Source organism: Strix aluco, chromosome 13 (genome assembly GCF_031877795.1).
Source record: "Strix aluco isolate bStrAlu1 chromosome 13, bStrAlu1.hap1, whole genome shotgun sequence".
Lineage (NCBI taxonomy): Eukaryota > Metazoa > Chordata > Aves > Strigiformes > Strigidae > Strix > Strix aluco.
In genome coordinates this window covers 8,414,631-8,436,833 of record NC_133943.1, presented here as the reverse complement: position 1 = coordinate 8,436,833, position 22,203 = coordinate 8,414,631, and the positions used below count along the sequence as shown (strand labels likewise).

The 22,203-nt window shown below is 45.1% G+C and overlaps 1 protein-coding gene across 2 annotated transcripts in view; it reads right to left on the bottom strand.

Annotated features, from left to right (window-relative positions):
* The window catches only part of SGCD (sarcoglycan delta), a 399,682-nt gene that overhangs the window by 334,664 nt on the left and 42,815 nt on the right, over positions 1–22,203 (bottom strand). Inside the window, exon 1 of one of the 2 annotated variants that reach the window (XM_074838562.1) lies at positions 3,748–3,768. The exons of the other annotated variant lie outside the window; for it this stretch is intronic. The gene's annotated coding sequence lies outside the window, so the exon portion shown is untranslated. Of the gene's footprint in view, positions 1–3,747; positions 3,769–22,203 lie in introns of those variants that run through there. 2 annotated transcript variants of the gene reach the window in all.

Genomic DNA, 22,203 nt, shown 5'->3' with positions numbered 1-22,203 from the left:
TTTCTTTTCAATATTTAGCCCCAAACTGAAAAAAATACCAGCTTTCCCATAGGATCCATCTTAAACCCAAGGAGGAGGGGGAACATAAAAAGTAGTTAAGATATAAGATTTTTCAAGGTTATTTAAAGAGACACTGCAAAGTTCTTTACTGTGTTTAGTAACCTACTGTCCCAAAAAAGTTAACAGTATGATTTCAAACTACTCCAGGCATATTCAGCAAAAATCTCTTATTAAAATCAATGAGACACAAGCTGTTAGCTGGAAAGCTGCAGTAGAAATGCAGAAAGCTCCTATGCTTTCACTCCACATCCAAAAATTCAAACATTTTCAGTTGCCTCATAAATCAAAGTTTGTCATTAAGCTACACCTAAAGTGCTATCTCACCAAAACCTCTGGAAAAATGTCAAGGTAGCTGTTAGTTATTTTTCTGACAATCACTCAGGAAACATTTCCCGGGCGAGGAACCGCGGGCTGGTGCAGATCCTGCCTCCGTTACTGTTCTGGGAGCCGACAGTATTGAGGCGTATCTGCTGGTGGCCAGAGACAAATGGACTCCGGGGGTGACTGTGTCAGCTTTTAGACCAAGATACTCTCCCCTGCAAGCACACCTAAGGGACTCAACGTAAACTGATAACAGAGCCTGGGATTCTCACAAATGAAATAAAAACAGGAGTAGACAACGGAGAAAGTTAATTTTTCACCTAGAGAACTGCAGTGTTAGAAGACTGCCCTGGAGGTTTTAATCAATGCAAGTGAATCTTTTATATTTTTCTCCAGTATTCCCAAAATAAGTCAATAAGATGCCAGCACTTTCTCAGCATAGAGTGACCACTTCCCAGCAAGCTTGAACTCAAGTCTTTATCAAAAGAACTAAAGAAATGCATTATGATTTCAAATAAAAATAGCAAGCAAGGAAACAGAAGCAGCAGGATAACCTTACAAGGCATACTAGGTTTTCAGAAAAACTTTACTTCTTTTATTCTTAAGGACGATTAGAAGCAAGCGAAGACTAGTCTAAACAGACATTGCTGGTGCACAAAAATACCTGCAGCTACCCTGGCCCTTAAGAACAGCAAAACATTTGAAAAAATGCACATGACCACCAGACACTATCTAAAGGCATTTCCAGATCCAGAACCTCCTCTCCCGTGAGGGAAACACACCTACTTGTCCATCTGCTTCATCACAGACGATATAAAGTTCCGTATGCATTCAAGCAACTTCTATTGCACCCACCCACCTAATAAGCCATCACCTTGAGGATCCGTGCACATGTATTGTGTCCACACATGTCACCTTAAACAATGAGCAACAGACCACATTATATAACACACTTCTATATAACTGTGAATACCTGGATAAATGGCCCTGCCTGTCTGAAGGTTTGCATACAGACCCTCTCTCTTGGCCAAACAAAATGTAGGCAAGGAGCTTGCTCAAATCATGAGTCAATTTACAATCCCACCCTCAGCTGGAGCCTGGATAATCTGTTTCTCTCAGCTTTTTTTTTTTTTAAAAAAAAAGTCTCTCCATAATATCCTCTTTTTAATACTCAATTTGAATGCACAAAACAAAAGAGCTGTCACTTCTTAAGTTTTAAAAGCTTTAAGCAAAATTAGCTATTCTAAGTTACCTGCAAACGCAGAGAGGTGCAAACGAAAAACATCAGGGGCATACAATCCATGATTCTTCAAAGCGTTAGAAGTTTCCAGAAGGCACTGTAAGGATAGAGTCAACATCCTCAGTGCGCTCCAACTCAAGAATTTCAAGGACTTCAAGGGGCAAAGACAAAGGTAATTTTTCAGTGGCACCTAGAATACTGCAACAGCTGTACCTATGCTAATCAAAGGGCTTAGAAGCAAAGTTCATGCCCTGTATTACTGAGAGGTGATGCTCTCAAAAGAGCTTTTACTACAAGAAGTCTTGTCTGCCTTGTTTCAAGATGACGACTCTTATTTATATTATCAGTATAATTTTTTCCTCAAACTGGCATATAGCTCTTGCTCGAGGGGGAAATAAAAATAGTTTGAAATACAAAAGTGGATTCTCAACAGATATACATCAACATGAAAAGTCAATGGAATTATGTTAATTTATGCCAAATGAAACATAACCAAGATTTCTCTCCTTTGAGATGAAGCTGGGACGATTATGATCATTTATAGCAGATGCTGCTACTCATAGCACAGGGCACGAGAGCTCGTTCCCGTGCCTATGTAATGTCACAGTGCAGATACATCTGTTCGCAGGAGGAGGACTCAGTTCAGCACACTAACGTGGTAACGTCACCGGCTGACCTATTCTGCCCAGCACACAACTGAGAGTTGTTCATTTTTCTTTTCAATGAGGCACTATGCAAGTGTTGATTTAATGGTTCATTTATCAACCCCTCTGAATATTAAGCAATTCATTTTGACTTAATTTGGACAATTCCATTTCACCCATCCTTTCTCCCCTTGAAAAATGTGAATTGCTGTCCAGGGAGAGCCTGTATTAAAAGTTGACTTGACAGGAAGAACTTGGATACATGGGCTTTGTACCCTTTCACAGTCTGCTACATATTTCTATCTGACTTTTTTTTTTTTTTTGCCTTTTACATATTATACCTGAAATTCATAAATGCTAAAGCAAAGACACTTCAATGAACACTCTTAATGCCGCAGACCAAAATGCATCTTCTGCAGTATTAGCTACTCCCCGAGAAGACCACCAGAAAATTAAGTGCATTGTCAATACAACCAACAAGCCCGTGAAATTCTGTAATACTTCGGGAAAGGCACTTCTCATTGAAAATCCATTAGTTTTCTTACAAAGTTTTTCTTACTGGATACATTTTCCCAACAGGGAAAAAAAAAAAAAAAAAAAAAATGCAGGAAACCCTTCAGCTCTGGCCTCTCGTGTAACAGCATCTCAAACCCGAAGTTTGCGGCTCGCAGCGCTCCCCCAGCGAGGCGCCCGCCCCGCTCCGCAGCCGGGGCTCCGCTCGGCGCGGTCCCGCGCGGCCGCCCACGACCCGCCCGCGGCACCGACCCACGGCAGCGCCTCGGCGGGAGCCACCCGGGGCCGGAGCCGCCTCCCCCGGCCCCGGAGCCGCCGCACCTGTTGGTCGCCCCCCGCCCCGCTCCGGTACCCACCCGTGTAACCCAGGCGCATCCCTCACCCAGCCGGGCGCTCCCCGCAGCTTTTTTTCCGATTGGGCCAGATTTCCGCCCGTTTTCACCTGCTGCTCCCGAGGTGCTGAATGCCCCCCCCCCCCCCCCCCCGCAGCACCCGTTTAACATTCAGCCCGGCAGCTCCGTCCTGCCGCCCACCCCGAGCCCCGGCGGGTCACTTCTAAAAGTCCCTTCCCCACGGCTGCGACCGGGCGGCCACGGGAGCCTCGCCACCGCCCCACGCCCCGCCAAGACCCCCCACATCCCCCCGCAGAGCCCGGCCGAGCCTCCCGGGGAGCCGCGCAGCATCCTCCCGCGGCCAGCTGCCACTTTTCTCTCCGGGAACGCAAACACGGAGCCACCGCGCTGCGAGGGAGCGATGCGCGGGAGGGGGGGGGGGGGGCGCATCGCCAACCGTAGCCGGGGCGGCCGCGGTTGGGCTGGTGGCGGGGGGGGGGGTCCCGAACGGCCGCGGGTCCCCGCGAAGGGCAGCTCCGTCCAGACCCCGCAACTCCGCCCGGTCCGAGAGCGGGGCTGGGCAGGGCAGGAGCCGGCCGGGCACCCCCCGCCGCGCTCGGCCCGTCGCGGCACTCACCTGGGCGGCGGGGCGGGCTCGGGGCGAGGCGGGCTCGGCCCCTCAGGAGATCATACCGGCGGGGCCGCCGCGGCCGGGGGCGGGAGCGCGGGGCCGGCGGCGGAGCGGCTCCTCCGGCAGCGGGGGCGCGGCGCTGCCTCACGCCGCGGCGCAGAGCCGCGCCGCCTCCGACACGCGGCCGCGGCGCCCCGGCCCCGGCGGGGGGGGTGGGGGGGAGAAGGCGGGGGGGGGGGCGGGCCCGGACCCGGCTGTGCCCGCCCCGCCCGCGCCTCCGCCGGTACCGGCCGCCCGGCCCCGCCGCGGGGCGCCGCACCCACCGCACCGGCACCACACGGCGGGAGCGCCTCTGCTCTCTCAAATGCCTTTTTTTTTCTCTCTTCCTTTTTCCCTCCCTTTTATTTATTTTTTCCTTTCACCCCACTTTTCTCCTTTTTCCCCCTTTTCACACCACTTTTCTCCCGTTTCCTCATTTCTCCTCCTCTTCTCGCCGTTCTTGTCTCTCCCATTTTCCCATCCCTCTTTTTCCTGCCCCTCTTTTCCCCACCACCTCCCCCATTTTCCCCCACATTTCTTCTCCCTTCCTCTTTTTAAAAATTTTTTGTCTTCTCCTCTTTTTCCCCAACCCTCTCCCTACCAAAGCCTTTTAGTGAAGGAGACTGGCCAGCAGCCAAGCAGCCTCTCTCCAAGGAGATAGCATCATGGAATGGTTTTGGTTGGAAGGGACATTAAACATAGTTCCAACCCCCCTGTCATGGGCAGGGACACCTTCCACTAGCCCAGGTTGCCCAAAGCCCCCTCCAACCTGGCCTTGAACCTTTCCAGTGAGGGGGCAGCCACAGCTTCTCTGAGCAGCCTGTGCCAGTGTCTCACCACCCTCACAGTCAACAACTTCTTCCTTATATCTAATCTCAATCTACCCTCTTTCAGTTTAAAACCATTACCCCTCATCCTATCCCTACATTCCCTGATAGAATCCCTCCTCATCTTTCCTGTAGCCCCTTTAAGTACTGGAAGGCTGATCTAAGGTCTCCCTGGAGCCTTCTCTTCTCCAGGCTGAACACCCCCAACTCTCTCAGCCTGTTCTCACAGGGGAGGTGCTCCAGCCCCTGATCATCTTCGTGGCCTCCTCTGGACCCGCTCGAGCAGGTCCATGTCCTTCTGATGTTGGGGGCCCCAGAGCTGGACGCAGCACTGCAGGGGGGGGTCTCACAAGAGCAGACCAGAGGGGAGAATCCCCTCCCTCGACCTGCTGGCCACACTTCTCTGGATGCAGCCCAGGACACGGTTGGCTTTCTGGGCTGCGAGCGCACATTGCTGGCTCATAGTCAGTTTCCCATCCACTAATACCCCCAAGTCCTTCTCCTCAGGGCTGTTCTCAATCCACTCATTGCCCAGCCTGTATTTGTGCTTGGGATTGCCCTGACCCACGTGCAGGACCTTGCACTTGGCCTTGTTGAACTTCATGAGGTTTGCACTGATCCACCTCTCAGGCCTGTCCAGGTCCCTCTGGATGACATCCCTTCCCTCCAGCATATTGACCGATGGCCAGGGGCTGGAAGAAGTGGGTGGCCTGGGGGGGAACAGGCTGCAGCAGCCACCATGTGCAGCATACACCCCCACATATCCCCCCCCAGGACCTGACTGGACCCAACACAGGCATGGCTGGCACAGGAGGGCACTTTCAGGGCCATCCTTCCCTGCTGCGCTTGGGAGGGTTAAGATAAGCCAGTGCAGTGTTTCCAAAGGATCCAGCAAAAGTCAGGGAAGCAAGGTTTATTGTTCATTTAAACCCAGGCAGACCACCCTGCTTCTGGCTGCCCTGGAATACCCTCAACATCCCAGCAATTAGGTCTAGCTGGTCCCCGAGTGGCCAACCTGCAAAGCATCACCAGGGCAGCAGGCCCTCAGCTACCCAGCCGGTGGTACAAAGGCTTCAGTAGCAACAGGGCTCATTTCCCCTTTGAGTTTCATGTGTTGGAGATGGGATCAGTGAAAATGGTTTTTTCTACCTTAAAAAGTTGCTTGTTTTGCCATTATATGCAAATGCTTTTGTTTTACCAGATGGCAATGAATGCTTTCCTGCCATGTTTTATTCTGGAGCTAAGGATCAGGGTAGGAAATTGAAAGAGTTTGCAATAAACTCAGTAGCTACTGACTGCTGGTTGCCAGGACAAGTTATTCTTGTATTCATGGAGAACTTGTCCACCACATGCCCGCTTGCTGCTCTTCCCTCCTCTCTGTGAGTCCAGGCCCCTCGCTTCCCTTAAAATTCCAATGAAGTGCCAGGTTTTGGTTCATCAGAGGTCTGTAAAAGCAGTACCCAACTAAATGACATTAATCAGAAGGTACAGCTGAAAAACAAAAACTAAGGTGAAGATGTTATCCTGTTTCAGATCTCCTTCCCTCTCTCCAGGTTAAGGACTTGGGGTTTTTCTTTTCTGGGGAAGAGGAATGATTACTGATAAACCCTGGAACAACTTAAACAGGAGTATGGATACACAAATCAGAGGGACTGCTTCTGTCAATTTGATTGAGTAGTTACTACTAGACTATAAAGTTAATCATTGGCAGAATAGAAATTTAATTCTTACAAAAGTTTATCAAGAGTTGGTTGGGGTCTTTTACTTTGTGACTCACTGAGTTGCTACTGTGCCACTGAACCTCACTGTCACTAAAACAGCACCAGACAAACTTAAATTAAGTATAAAAAAACCTGATTAACTAGGAAGAAGTTTCTTTTTTCCATCACCCAGTTTGAAGGCCTAGTGAGGTTGTTTTCTTGCTCATCTAAAACCTTGCAAACGACAGTGAGTGCTTTTGAACAGTGCATGGAAAGGTCCTGCCCTACACACACCCCCCTTCTACATGTTGTAGGTTATATGGAAAATTGCTGTGTTCATCTCATCTCCACTACAAAACAAGGTGAAAGAAGTGAAGAAATTTGACAGACCAAAAGAAAATAAAAGCACATCAGCAAAACTGGGAAGTATCAAGCACCATAAATTTCATTAAGTCAGGCCAGCAACAAATCTGACCTATGGCTCTTCATTTTCTTTTTGTTATTCTTTTAATTTTTAATACTTTTCTGCTGCAAATTCATGTCAGTTGCTGTCCTTCGTTTGCACTGATTTGCACTGTGCACTGGATCCAGTTGGCCAGCAATGGCAGGGAATGCTAATTCCATTCAGTTACTGGAAAAAAGCAATAAAAGCAAATATGCTTCCCTAAGGCCCCAGCCCAGAGTGATGAAAAATCCAGACCAACCAACATATTTTGTTTAAATCTGTCTTAAGTATCATCTCTTTTCCCACAGAAAAATAAAAGTAGGAAAAGAGTATACTAGGCAAACTGAAATATAAATGATGGACCCTTCCCAGCACTAATAATTGCATCCCAAATATATCCCCAAGCTGGGGAAAGAGTGACAGTCTCCACCCCAGAACTGGGCAAGCCCTAATCACATTTCAGATGTGCCATGAACACGCAAATGCTGTACGGCCATAGCTAAGATTATTTAAAGTTATGGGGTCAGTGACAGCAGCAGCTGCTGCTCCTGACCTCAAGGGAATCACTGTTCTGGTTAATGCAAACTCTTGTCGTCCCATTTCTCACTGGGATGTACTGGGATGTGAGCTGTTCTTCGTGCTGGTGCAATGGGTTCCCAGTGCTGTACTGACCACGGGCAGGACTGTGATGCAGGAGCAGAGGAAAAGGCAGCGCGGGCAAAGATAAAGTAACTTTTCCTTTTAGAGATGACTCTACTTATTTTCCCTGCCTTTAGAAATGAACAGCTGCTGCTCAGGTTTGCCAGCACCCAGCACTCAAAAACTGTGAGTGAGAGACTCAGAAATAGGATGATTGTCTGTAAAACAGTCTGATGTTGGGGGAAAAAAAAAAAAAAAGCCTCTTTTTATTTGGCTTGTGATTACTAAGTCTGCAGGGATCCTTTTTTTTACAAGGTTTTTCCTTAGTTCGTGAGGAGCAGAGATCCACTCTTTTTTTTTCCTAATGAATGCTGGGATTCTAACGTAATCAACCAATTCCAGGAGCTGAGGCTTCAAGATAAAAAAAAAAAAAAAAGTATACCATGTCACAAAGCTCACAATGCAATCTCATTGCATTGGCATTGGCAGCAGTTCACTTGGCTCTGGAAATAATAAAGTGGGAGACTGAAATGACAAACAAACGGGAGATCCAAACCGAAGTACCACCAGGGAATGCAAAGCAGATGGCCAGCTAAAGGAGACTAGCCCAAAGAATCGCTATACTCTTTGCAGGAAGATTACTGACAGCAACCACGGTGGTGGCCTCCTTCCTATGAGCTTGCCTGGCATGGTTTGCATCTTGATGTCCTTGTCTTGAATTAAGAGGAGTAAACCAGCTACAGAGTTCTCTCAGTTGCAAATCATTTGTGCACCCTCATAGCAAATAGGGAGGCTCAAGAGCATTAGAGACCCCATGCAAGGGTCAGGAACAACTCTACATTTCTATGCCAACTTGGGCCTACGTTGCTTTAACTGGTCATTTAGCTATCACAAAGAAAACTTCGGTGTGTGCTTTCAGGAAGAATGTATTCAGCATGCTTCTATTAAAATGTCTGCTGTGTTTCAATATGCCATAATATTATTTTGTCAAGAGAATTTATTTAAAAGTTGCAAAATTAAGTCTGTGCTAAACAGGAGCTGGCACAATGGAAATTAGATTTTGGGACTCCCCATAAATATGCAAGTGTGAGCATATGAAATCACATGTAGCAATTCATTTTCAGAAAGAGGAAAAAATCCTAAATTACATTGTCTTCTGTCATATCCAGTTTGCTCAGCAGAGGAAAACACATGAATATCAACTGTGACCATGTGAACTAAGCAGTGTGGTAAAATGCCCTGCAGAGCTCCAACGGGACTGATCCTTTCTGCTTACCCTAATCAATACATTAGTTTACTGGAGAATAAAACAATTATGGAGCAGGTTTCAGACCGCCAACCCCAGCAGATTCTCTGTGTTGCCAAATAGGATTTCTCTTTAGTTTATGCCCATCTCTAGCACTTAGCAAAACTGACCCATCTTCTTGTGCTTCTAAGCATACAGCCATTTTCTTCAATTTTCACTCTTTTTACCAGTCTAGAAATGCAGTGTTTAACACTGACTAGAACCTACATGCTCTCCTCTGTGGCCATTCACAGGGATCAGGATTTTGAACTTTGGACTCAGTAGGAAAAGTTTTTCCACAAGCACCTGGAGCTAAATCCTCCCCACCATATTTGTGGGTCTTGCTCCATTACCTGCTGGTTTGAAATAAGCAGGATTTAATCATTTGGGGATGACAGTGAATTACAGCCCCTCATGAAGTGATACAGCACTCCCATTCCCCTCTCCCAGCCCGTCTGCTCACAGGCTGGTGCATCACTGGAACACAGCCAGGCAGCCATAGAAATGCATTGAGTGAATAAGGTCTTCCTTCCCTATCAGCCAATAAAGATAATTACACAGGCCAGCGTATATTAATTTGGGTTCAGTCCTTTTCCCACTCAAATTAACGTTGGTTTTGCCATTGACGCTGATGTTAGCAGAAGCTGGCCCAACATCAGGGAGCTAAAATTGGATTGTTTCTGCCATGTGCTGATCTCCCCTTTTCCCCGCACCAGTCAGGGAGTTACTGGCCCAGCTGGGAATCAGTACTAATTCCAGGAACAGCCCAGGTATCCAAGGCACGCCGCTCCTGGGCTCTCAACACCTACTGCTGAAGCTCAGGCAGCGGGAGCCCCACGATGATCAAAGTGGCAGCACCTCCACCCCCGCAGCACCGCAGCCCAGCCCCCGGGCGCGCTCGCCCCTCTGGAACTCATTTGCCAAAACCAGCGCTAAACGAGGACGGAGAAGGAGACACGCACAGAAAATCCTTATCCAGCGGGGCTCGGAGGCAGGGGACGGCAGCTCTCCGGGAGCGTGCCCACGTGTGTGCATGTGGGTGTGCAACACGCACTGCTGTCCTCAGAGATTCCCCGTGCAGGGCTGTCGGATTTTTGTCCCATTTCCACAACGCAGAAGCTGCTTGTTATCAATAGCAGTGATGCCACTCGAAAAATCAGAGGAAATCCATCACAGCCTGTGAGGTTATTCTGGTGTAACGAGCAGCCCCTGTATCTCATTTTTCAGAAGTGAGACTCAGCCCTTATGTCTCCATTTCTGTGCTGCGCAGAGCCATGTTGGTGGTGGCTCAGTGCAAGGCTTGTGGGGCTTTTCTGCAGTCCAACAACTCGCGATCTCCCTGCATACATGCAGATGTGGATGCAGGGGGATACACGCACATACATACATATATAATTACCTTCCATAGTTTTCCTCTGAAACAGTATTTTTTCTTTCAGGCAATAATCTGCTTTTCAGTGTGTCTGAGTATCCAGATATATGGACATTTACCAGCAAGGCTAAGAAGTCTCCTCAGCCACACTTCCACGGAGCGCATGTAGCACCCTGATTTGTACCTATCTTGGAAATACAAATAGTTCCTCTCTTTTCATATTCTGCTGCTACAATAACTTTGCAGACAACTTTGCTTCCTGGACTTGTATCGTGGTGGGTGTAACTACCAGCAATAGCTTGCCTGCTACTCGGAGCAGAGTCACATGCTGTGATTGCTCATATGCTGTTCAGATTCTCTAACAACTGAGAGAGAGGAAAAAAAAGAGAGAGGGAAAAAAAAAGGCAACTATTTCTAAATGAGACACATTCCTCTGTTGTCTCTGCCTTGGCTGCGAATTCTCTCTGTTACGCTGATTTCCTTTAAGTGGTCAATCCCCACCCTGTTTCCACAAACACGGAAAGCAACTGTTTATAATTCCAAACTCTCAGTCTTGTGCCAGATAACATTTGCCAATCAACTGCTAAGGCAAGCTTCCCACAGGAAAAAAAAAAAAAAAAAAGAGCACGAAAAAAAAAAGGAATGACGGATTAAACAGATCAGCTCTGATTCTTACCTTCAGAAGCAGACTTCATTCAAAGCCCACAAATACTTTTACTTTGCTGGAAGTCTCTGAACTATTTTTAGCTTCCCTCAGGGATGCCATATAGGGAGAGCAGCCCCCTCCCTATCATTACTAATCTGCCTAACATAACAGCAGGACACCTGCTGCTAGTGAGTCATGTTTTGTGTGAAGCCAATGGTATATATATAGGCAAAACGTAAAGACGCTTGCTTATTTTCCTCCATACCCCATGTGTTGTTTGTGTCTTCCTGTTACTCTAAGCACATCAAATCAGTTCAAAGAAGACACAAGACAGCATAAAGAAGACAAATACCCAGGAAAATTCATGTTCTCTTCAGACCAGAAGCTCTAGAGAGGTATAGCAGAATTATGCTCGTTTATATTTGTGGCATGTGTATCTGTGTGTACACATATATCTGCACCTTTACACATGCACAGAGTGATTGTGCTCTTGCAAGCTCCAGCTCTGGTACGTGGAAACTAGTGTTTTCACTGAAAACATGAATGGAAATCCAATGATTGTAAATCTAAAGCTCCATCCTGAACCTGTCTTCCCTACTCACACACAGTAAGAAAGAACAAGCATGGAAAGGGGCATATGTAAGGGAAACTCAGGTTTATAACCTGCTAGCATAGAAAAGAGAAACCTACCACATGTTCCTCATATAAGCTTCCAGATAGGAGTCAGAAGTAGCTTAGTAGTTGTACAGCAGCTGTTAAATCAGCTGTATTCCCCTTTGTTTGCTTCACAGCCATTACTTGCAGTGACAAACATATCTATAGAACAACCCTTTGGTCTGTGCTAGGAGCCTGATTTACCTCTCCCCTCCAAGCCATGCATTTCATTGTTACGGGCTGTGCTTCTAAACTTTTGAGAGCTGCAGTAAACAGCTGCTAGGTTTGCCTTTGTGATCTCTGGAAGATCTCTCTTTTATTCCTTTTCTGTCTCTCTCTCCTTTTTTACTACTTTTTTTCTCCAAAATGTGAATTTTTGGTTATTTCTGTCTTTGAAGAAACGCATCATCCTGGCCTTGGGCAATACCTGCATTTGTGATGGATACTGGTGCTCACCCTTCTTAACCTCAGCTCACCCTACTGTCCTTAAATTCTACAACATAGTCACTGTTTTTAAAGACAATGGTAAAATGTCCACTAACACTGGTGGAAATAGGATGAACACTTACAGGGGATGCTAAAACAGCTCACAATAACCTTAATGGTCATGGCCAGAATCAACATTAGGCACTGCAACGCATGAAGCCATACCCTGACTGATCTAACCACATAAACTTGTGTCTTGCCCCCATAGAAAAACACCTAAAGCATTCAATAGATAATGAAAAACTTCCTGTAGGTTTATAAAAGCATCATATTGAATGTATTGCAGGAGAATGATCTTAACATATATATATAAAAGATACCTCTGTTCCCAGAGAACTCTGTAGATTTTCAAACGTATTTCTTTGGAGCCTTGCTTTTTGTTTTTCACCCCCACCCCATTTCCTTCTCCTGTTGAACTAGATGAGAGATGGTAGAAACTAAGAAACTCTCCCAACCTGGCTGGTTCTCCTTCTCCAAGAGGGGCTGGACTAGGCAGCAGCAAATGGCCAAATTTTCCTTCTTTGAGCAGCTTAGGGACATGTGCTGCATAAAACCCCTCGAAAGATGAATGAAACTCCTAAAAAATTGCAGTTACTTATGTTCTAGGCTCTCTGAACACCATTCAGAAACATATTTCAAGCCCAGTAATTTAAAACAACCCCTGGGAAATCAACACCTCACCACTTAAAATGACCATCTGCCAAATCCTGAATGTATGGGGGAAAGGCAACATGCCCCAAATATCAACCCTGGGTCTTCTCCACCAAATAAACGTATAAAAAAAAGAAAGCCATGGGTCCTTCCCCTTCTATATCCATCTGCTTCTCCAGGTTCTGCTGTAACAGAAGCAGCAGGATTTCAGGCAGACAGAGCCTGAAGAATTTGCAGTTTTCAGCAGGAGCGTGTCAGTGACCCACACGCTCTGCAGTCCTCTATTCCCCCCTAGTGACCAGCGCACACTGAGGGTATTGAATCAGCTGTAGCCTTCGAGATCAGCAGAGCTGCTGCATCTCTTAAGCACCAGCAGTAGATCTGGCTTTGTGCTTCAGGAGTCCTGCTGTCCTCTCCAGTGACAAAAACCCACTCAAAACCCCCTCTTCGCTCTCCCCTCTGCAACAGGGAGAGTTACAAACTGAGCACGAGGGTCGGTTCTCCACTGCCATTCCTCCGATAGCCTGAGCGTGCCGTTGACATATTAACTAACACAGCGCCTTTATATGTCTGCTAAACAAAAAAGTAGAAGCAGAAGGGGAAAAAAAAACCAAACCCCTCATCATGTCTGCCTTGAATCCCAATTAGAAAAGAATTGTTTGCCTTAATTCTAAATGTATTTAGAATATGGAGCATATATTTCCAAAGAATGTTTTGTATTTACAGCGTGTCTGTCTGGTTATACTGCTGCAATGTAATTGTTTTCCTGCTGAGAATTATAGCAGTCAAGTTACTCTGGGTACGATTACAGCTAATTATAGTTTCACTTTGGAATTTAAAGGCTCCCCTGCAACACTCCCTCCTTCCCACTTAGAGGCACTGGCCTTGGAGCATGTTGTGACTGCTGCCCATAATTGTAGTAACTGAGGTCCCTAAGGTCGTTGCCAGCTATGTGACATGTGGATACATTTGAGGTTTAGTTGCTAGAAATGGGTAAATCATTATGGTAACAGTATGAGGGGAAATCTATAAAGAATACCCTAGACTGAGGTCGGAGCAGAGGCAATCTAAGCCAAAACTTTGCTAGGTCTGCACGTGGCAGGAGCTCGACTGCAAGAAGGCAGCAACCCCCCCCTGGCAAGGCTTTGGGAGCAACAGCACTGCAGGATTTGTACCCAAATTGGGGATTTTTGACAAAGAGCAGTTATGTTCAGGGTGGTTAACAGCTGAAGAACGGGGAGATGCTCACTCCTGTGCACAGACTCGGCATGAGGTGACTGCTTTAATGTCAGAAACAGAGCCCAACAGCATGGGTGAGACAGCAGACACAGCTGGGCCAAGCCGTGGTGAATTCATCCACCGCTCCCTAATGGGAAACACTTCTTGATGTTTTTCTTAACTGTAATTGTTCCTTTAGCCTCTAAATCTTTAAAGCTTGATGCTGGAATCAGGTTTGCATCATAAATCTCTTCCTTCTATCATAGCTTTGCCTGTCACTGCTGATACTCGCGAGCAGAGAGCTGAGCCCCGGCTGTGCTGGAGCAGCCCAAGACAGCTTCACCATTAGTTCAGCACAAACCGTGTTGATGGCAGTGAGGCAATTCAGGCACCTGAAGAAACCCTGCCAAGCCTCTGCAGCCGGACGGGGCAGAGCGCGCCCGGGCAGCCCCCTCACTCTCCCTGCCCCAGATGGTGCAGCTACGGGAACAAATGTACTCCATTGCTGGGCGGCACTGTGTGTTTCAAAACAAAATGTCAATGAGCTTTCCAGATTAAAACATTAAAAATGTATGAGCAACAACTGTCGCACGCGAGGAAGCTAATAACACTGGTAGGGTTTTTCCTTTCGAAATCAGGTAAAATGATTTTTAATATCAGTGTGTTCATATGCAGTTATAGTTTCATCAAACTGAAGGCCAGAAAGACTCATTAGATCTCAATTTGACCTTATAACAAACCATTGTATTTTATCCAGCTATTTCTAATCAAACAGAGCTATAAGTCCTAAGAAATTCAATAGTGGAGAAAAGCAGCAAGCCTTACTCTAGAGCCATCAAAAAGCAGAGAAACCTCTTTTTTTCCTTCTTGATAATTTGCTCTAATGACTAAAATCACCTCCCAGATAAAAAAAACAAACCCAAAAAACTCTCACCAAAACTCACACCTCATTTAATGATACCTGGTTCAGCTTTCAGATATGGGCTCTTCCCCTTTTCTCTCCTTTTAGGATAGAGTATTTTCTTGTCAGAAACAGACTCATGCACAAAAAAAATCACCTCAGACCTTTATTCGGTCAATGAAACACACAGAGCCTTTCAGGCCTCCTATTGAAAAACATCTCCTCACACCCTCAAATAATTTTAGCCATTCTTTCCTACCCATTCTCCAACTTTTTCATATCCTTTCAAAGTTTCAACACAGTACTTTGCTATTTGAGACCTGGCTTTAGGGATGCTGCACATTAAAGCAAAACTACCTCTTTTCCTGTTATTTACTAGTCCCTTGTTTATATATTTAAAGGCCACATAAATTCCTTTTGTCAGGTCATCACAGGGGGATCGATGTGCAGAGGCTTTTTGGAGCACTGCTCCCTTCATCCCATGAGCATTACCTGCGCTCCTGAGTGCAGGGCTGTGCCCCAGCACAGACCAACACCTAGTTTGACGGATTCCTCATACTCTTTACCAAAAGATTCAGCTTTGCCAAAATTTTTCATCTAGTGTTTTGCTACAGACCATTGATACAAACAATGGAGAGCTTTGGTACTTACATTTAACCCAGAAACCACAGGTCCATTCAGTCCTGATTCTCCATTGACAGCTACTTGTTGAGCTCTGTCAGGCACTTCATAATCCATTTAATGTATATTCTAATGTTACTGAATAGTGCTAATGTTTAATCAGCACGCTATTCAGTGCCAAGTCAAACACCTTACAAAAGTCTAAATGCACCAAATTTATACAATCGTTTTTGTCAACCAGACATGTAATATAATCAGAGAGTGAAAATTACATTTCTTTGATAAAGTTTGCCATAAAACCATGCCGTTTAGACTACTTACTAATTTACTTTTGCATCAGCTTTTGAATTATTTAACCCAAAATGATTACGAACTAACTAGCCTGCTTGAGTCTTAGGAAGTACTTCCTCATAACAACCTTCTCTCTGATATAGGCACATTTCATACAACCGGGTGAGCATCAGCTCATTCACATGGCAGCTCTTCACCTTCAGGGAGACTGGACCGGATTTTCTCCCTTTGGAATGTTTCACAGGTAAACTGGCCTCAGGTGACCAGATGCCTAACGCAGGGACACAGTACCCTCTTCGTCTCAGTACCCCTTCACATCTGCCCTGCTTACAATGCCTCACTAGCACTCATAATAGCACTCATAAGACAAACAAAACCAAAAATCTTCTGTATAATTTTCTTTGCAAAAGCTCAGAAACAACTTCACCAAAAGGGAAAAAATGTGACTTGGGGCATTTCTGCATGCACCTGGCAGCACACAGCTGTTGCTGCACATGAACTTGTGATTTAGGGCTCCAGATATATCTGCTCGTTAGCTACATTAGTACAAAGCTAGAGCTTTGTACTCTTTGTACTTTTACAGGCAGAAGGATGGACATGTTTAGGAAGGGATCCAACTGCCAAGAGGATCTTTATGCCTGGTTTCTATATAAGGTCCAACCACAAAACCAAAAATTTCTTTGTACCAAAATCCACTTCTTGTTCAGACCAGGTTATTTGAAGGAGCCTAAAGGTACCTGTGAACCTCATTCCCTTTGCCCATTCCCCACCCTACTCCTTTAAACAAGTTCATTTTGTCCTGCCAGAACTGCTGTTGCCTACCTCATCAAATAATAACGAAACCTTACAGAATTCAGTGGAGACCTGCATGTTTTGCACATAAAGACACAATGGCTTCTCAGCGCTCCTGCTGTTATTCAGAAATCATGCAAAATGAAGCTGAGGCAGGGAGCAAAGCAAGGTACCAAACTGAAGCCTTCATATTTCACAAGCATACCTCATTTGCTCTGCTGTCAGTAACTCAAAACCCCAATGAAAAGAGGAGGGGGGAAAAAAAGAAGACATAAAAGAAAAGGAGTAATTATATGCAAGCCACTAGACTTATCACTTAGCTTTTGGCAAAATATTGACTCATGAATGATCTTTGTCAAATCTCGTAAAAAACCAGCCTCCAGGTGATGAATCTTGCCACAGGCATTAAATGGGGTGCTGCTGGAAAAGGAAAAGAAGGGAAATGGAAAAGAAGGCTTAATTTTAATTAAATAAACTACCTGTGTCTGCATTTGGTCACAGCTCTCATAATTTGGAAAAGGAGGATGCTTGAGGGCTTGATTTTTGTTTGTTTCAAATATTCATGGCACTTTAAATGTCTTCTGTGCTGGGCTTGATGGACCTGATGGTAAATGGCTACACTAGCTCTGGTGTTCCCTGCAGTGAACAGCCCCAGCAGCAGCACAGTCAGCTCCTGAGAACACTCGGCCAAAACCAAAGATCGGAGCAGAAAACTCATAGTGAAGGCTCTGCTGGAACCCCTCGTACACAGAGCTGAGCGCACTTATTGATTCCAGGAGGGAGATGGATGAATGTGCAGCATGTCTGTATCAGCAATCCAGACTTTTTGGACTTTAGTTTTGCGTGCTGACATTTCACTGTGACCTGGGGTTTTCACACAGGCTTTAACCCAACTACTGAAGCTAGGAAGGACAGGACTACAAACAAGGGGTAAGCAGTGGGAAGGAAGAAGAAGAAAGAATTTGTTATCTAGAGCACTAATTTATCATTCCCAGACAGTACGGCAGGATAAAGAATAGTCTCACGGATAAAGAATTGATTTGAGACTGGGAGAAACAGGTCTGTCCCAACCTTGGCTGCGGGCTTCCTTACAGATCTTGGACCTGCCAAATAGAGACATAAAATGGAAAACAATACTCCTTGCCCCAGATGTGGTCAGAGTGGTGGTCCATACCATACTGACAAGCTCTACTGCAAAGTCCCAGTTAAAATCCCAAGGAAGAAATTTGCATTATATAAAGTAACCTGGATTCTTCATCATTAAAAAAGTGCCATAAGCAATGCTGAGATATTCCACACACAGTCTGCCATTTCCACTTTCACTCGAATCACTAATCAACATTAATTCAACATTAACTTAGGACTCAATTTCTTCACCCAATTCATGTTGGCATCAGGCAATCCACCCAATAGTGTCTCCATCAGACTCCTTTTTCTGAAAGTGATTTTTAAAAATCACTTTAAGTGATTTAAGAATACTCCTAAATGTCAGCTGCAGTCAGGAGAAGATAGTTATTGGTCTGGTTTTAGAGAGAAATTTTGGCTCAGTTTCTTCTTCCTACCCTGCTCATCACTGATGTATTTTTAAATGAATCCTAAAATACACACCAGGAAACTCTATTAAATAAAAATCATGAATGGCATGCAGACTGTGCTATTACTGTGCGTAAGAAGATAACAAGACTCAAGAGACTGCCCTTTACATTCTGCTGCTCTCACTAACTACAGAGCTGGCCCAGCGTATTCACATGTTCCATGAAGAAGGGAGAGTGACTTGAGTCCTAAACAATACGCCTGGAAAGAGGCTGGAGGAATAAGAGATCAGAGAGATAATCGGGATGCCATGAGCTGCAGCTCTCAGTGTTCTCAATTAACTAAGTGATTGGACATGCACAATCAGAGATCCCTACATCGTTTGTAGGTTATCAGCGATATTGGACATCAGATGGAATGGTGCTGGACTCCCCCTGCCAACAAACTGGAGGAAAGAATTAGAATTCTGAAAGCTTTTTTAAAGCCAGACTCTCACCTCAAGACACAATAAAAGAAAAGCTTTTAGATCATTCCTGGCAGAGGAGTTGGAAAGCTGCCATGCTCAGAGTAACTATGGTAATCCATATCAGGTTGCAGAAATCATCTTTAGCATACAGTCTTTTAAACCCTCCAAGAAGCTTTCTTCCTAATCTACTTAAAAATAAAAAATAAAGGGTGTTTCAAGGTCAAACAGTACCAATAATGAGATCAAAGACACTGAATGGGAAACAGGTCAAGGGTACATGTCCCTGAGCACCAACCGCTGTCTCTGCAAGGAAAGAGAGCTCTGAATCAAGAGGCAGGAGCTGGGTGGGGGATGGACGCTCCTGTCTTGTGCTCTGCATTGCCATGTGAGCTTGATCATCTATCATCTGCAACAAAGACTACACAATTAAGATGCACTGCAGAAAACCTATGCTTAATTGCTTTGATGCTTAGGTGATTGAGAGCTGAATACATTAGTGTGTCAAAATTACTGAAACAAAGGCCTTGATTCTGATCTCTTCTGTGTTGGTGCGAGTGGTGCCCAGAGTTCAACTTCGTAGGCATCTGAGGATTGCTGGAGCTTATTTAGGTAGTCAGGCTCAGCACTCAGTAACACTCCAAATCTATTTAAATATTTGGGGTTGCAGTATTCCTGGTCTAAAGGAATTTGATTCTGTTGTTCACTTAGGCACAATTAGGAGCATAAAAAAACCAAATTCCATTATTTTAAAATTAGTTCAAAATTGAACCCCGTTACTTAAATACCCACGTACATGTAGTCCAGACTTTTGCCCTGCTTCACCCTGTTCTGTGTGCGTAGCAGCCTACAATATCATCTGTTCACCTTCATGAGTATTCCTCAAGTATTTGAGGGATCCCTGCACCTCTCAGGACACCTTTGAAATTAAAGGCAAATGAGTATCATTTGGAGATGGACCCAAAAAAGATCAAGAAGACCAAATGTGGCACAGAGGCATTTGAGGGAAAAGGCAACATATGACCAATAAAAAGTCCTATATATTGAAATCCCAAACGGCTGTACTGTAAGGAAGACATATCAGACATCCTCGAGCCTCTGCTGCTTTACTTTGCTGCCTGCTGAGCCAGACACCAGCTTTCCCTCCGCGCAAACATGGGAACATCTCTGATGAGTCCAACACAATGTCAAAACTGAAAACTGTTCCACATCAATCTTACACTAAAGGGCCAAAATCCAAGAGATCAGGCGTCTATCACTGAGTGCATGTTCACACACATTCTTCTTTTTTTTGATACTTCAACTGAATTTTCCTTAGTTATGGGGCTGGTTTTTCCTTATATGCAAAATGATCGTGCTTGCATGCACAAAGCAGCTGAATGCTTAACTGGCTGGTCTGTTCATATGAATACAATACAGGGCAAACATCTGTGGTTTTGGGGAAAAAATAAATAGATGTCCAAAAAAAGCACGTAGGCAAAAAGCCTTAATAATGACAGACACAGCTCTGGAGATGCTTTGAAAGTCAGGGCTAAAATACCAATTTCTCTCGTTCTGTGTTGCAGTGACAAGATGCTGAATTGCTATGATTTCAGTAGTCCATACCTTATTTTATTATGTTTGATCTAACAGTGCTATGCATATTTCTTTGGTATGTGTTAACCATTATACTTATTACACATTAAGGTGGTTTTAGGTCTTATCATTTGTCTGTAATTTGGTATTAGAATTTAGATCATTCAGGTGCAGTAGCTGGGGGAATCCCTAACCTGCAATTTAGAAATGAAAAAAATAATTTTCTGCAATCAGAGTCTCCCAGAAGAGGATCTTTTTATGGGACTGCAGAGTTACAGGTGAAAGACTCTCAGTTATGTCCTCCAAACAGGTCTGAAAAAGTTACTGGCAGCACTCAGGATATAGCAGGGACCAATAATTTGAAGCTCAAGATGTGCACAATGGCATTTTTTCCCTCTCTTCTCTATCTCTGCTACAATCTCACGCTGTTTTCAGGATCACCACTGCAGTCCCTAACGCTCAGTTTTGTGTGCTGTGTCTCTGTGCCTGCTGCCTCAACAAGGGGTGTTGAGTAGGGCCATGACAAGGGAGACAGCAGGAGCATGAACTGGGGCGCATTTTTTGTGGCTGACCTCCCACGTGGCAGAGAGCAATGTCAAGCTCAGCCATGGGTGCCCTGAGAGAGGTTTTCACTCTCAATTGCAGTGCCCACTTTGGTCTCCTTTCTTCCAGGATCAGCTGCTACTTGGTACAAAGCAGCAAGTGGAACCAGTTTCAAACTGATATTTGCAAATATTTAATTTGCACATGCAAAATGGTGCTAGGCTTTGGGTCATCTGCCCTTTACATTTTTGCCTTCTCCTTGGACACAGCTATTGACACAGGAAGAAGTAGGGTATGCAGTAACTCATTCAATAAGAAAAATCTAATAAATCTAGTTCATAAATCAAGCCTGCAATGAAGGCAGATCATTTCTCTTCAGCTATTTGCATAGCACCCTGCTGTCCTACCTGCCTGGTTTTTAGTTTAGGGAGAATATTCACAACCAGTCATCCAGTGCACATATGTTGATTTTAAGACACTGAATTATATCTTTAGAGGAGGTGCTGGCATTTATGTATCTTTTGTAAATATTCCAGAGGATTATTTATTAGATTCAACACTTTTTTTTTTTTTTTTTCTTGAGAGAAACCATCTAGACAGATCATAGTGAACTTCAAGATACGTGGATACAAAAAAGAAAACTTATAGCTCTCTTTTGGCAGGTAAAACCAGCAATGATGAGTGATAAATCCTCCCATTTGTTTGACAAGTGCTGTTTCACTGAGAAAAGCCTAACAAGACTTTTACATCATACTCATTAGCTTTTTCCAGAGCATCTCAATGCTCTTTGCACATGAAATGGCCACACAGATCCTACTGAACAACCCAGAGTGGGTTTTGCTTGTCCTTCTCTCTACAGAAGCAGGTCTGGAGCCAGTAGTGCCTCTTTCATTAGTTGGTGTTATCTGCCCCCTTTACCACATCCTCTTCCCCTTACCATATACCACGTTCCACAATCCAAGAAGATGTCTCATCTTCAGCAGGAGGAGATGACACCAGCCCAAGAACCACGAGAAAATTCATTACCCAATGAGGTGCCATACTCATCAACTGCAATCAAAGAGGCAGCAGGTGAGATCAGGAGAGAAGCAAACCAGTATGTGGTCAAAAGTCCACATCTGCTACTGCTTCCACTAGCTGTAGGGCTCCGAGGTGGCACATTTCTCATCACCTCTGTTCAGCAGAGGGGGAGCTGTCAGGTCTGAGAGCTGCTGTGACCTGTGCCAAAGAGCAGGCAAGAGTGAAAATAAAGATGGTGATTGCACCTGTGAGTGTGGGTCGGAGTCGCCTTGTATTACAGTCACCAACTCTGCTGCAGCACCCCTAGCCATGGAGCAGCAGCACATCCAGTGTCTGCTGCCAGCAAGCCACATTCCCATGGACCTTTCCCTTAAATGAACTTTGCTTATTTTTGTCATATGAACGTCCTTTAGCACACACGCTGGTGGGACATGCTTGCTAAGGCAGCTCTGCTGGTGACTCTGAGCAGACTACTTGCAAGAAGACGTGTGTACCCTCTGTGAGCACTTTGGGACACTGCTGTACCGTAGTGCAGTGCCTGGCTTCCCCAAATATTCCTGTGGCCTCCTCCAGTCCAGTCTCCCTCTGAGGAAGAGGGCAATACAGGCAGGAGTGCAGCTATACAGAGCTCCTCTGCGAGAAGGCAAGTAGAAGCACTTCCATTCTTCCCTCAAGCAGTCCCTTGTACACACCCCCACAAAAAAAGGCATGCATGGAATGTCAGTGAGTGTTTAATTAATAAGTTATTATATAATTACTCT